The sequence below is a fragment of the Quercus lobata genome, chromosome 4, assembly GCF_001633185.2.
Source record: "Quercus lobata isolate SW786 chromosome 4, ValleyOak3.0 Primary Assembly, whole genome shotgun sequence".
Taxonomy (NCBI): Eukaryota; Viridiplantae; Streptophyta; class Magnoliopsida; order Fagales; family Fagaceae; genus Quercus; species Quercus lobata.
Window position 1 is genome coordinate 86,245,736 of NC_044907.1, and position 234 is coordinate 86,245,969.

Sequence of the window (234 nt, forward strand, 5' to 3'; positions counted from 1 at the left end):
AAGCAAAGCTAAGAAAAAAAGAGAGATTAAAATAGTAATTTTGAACATACCATGTATCATAGAACTAGCTTGCTGAGCTAGTGAACTAGTTGCATATTTTACACTTCTCATCTTTTCCACTTCTTCTCAATAGTCTCATCTGTTAACAAGGCACGGCCAATTAAAACATTGTTCTAATGGCGGTTGATTCCCCCAAATAGTGCACATATTAAGTTATACTTATTAGTTCAATAA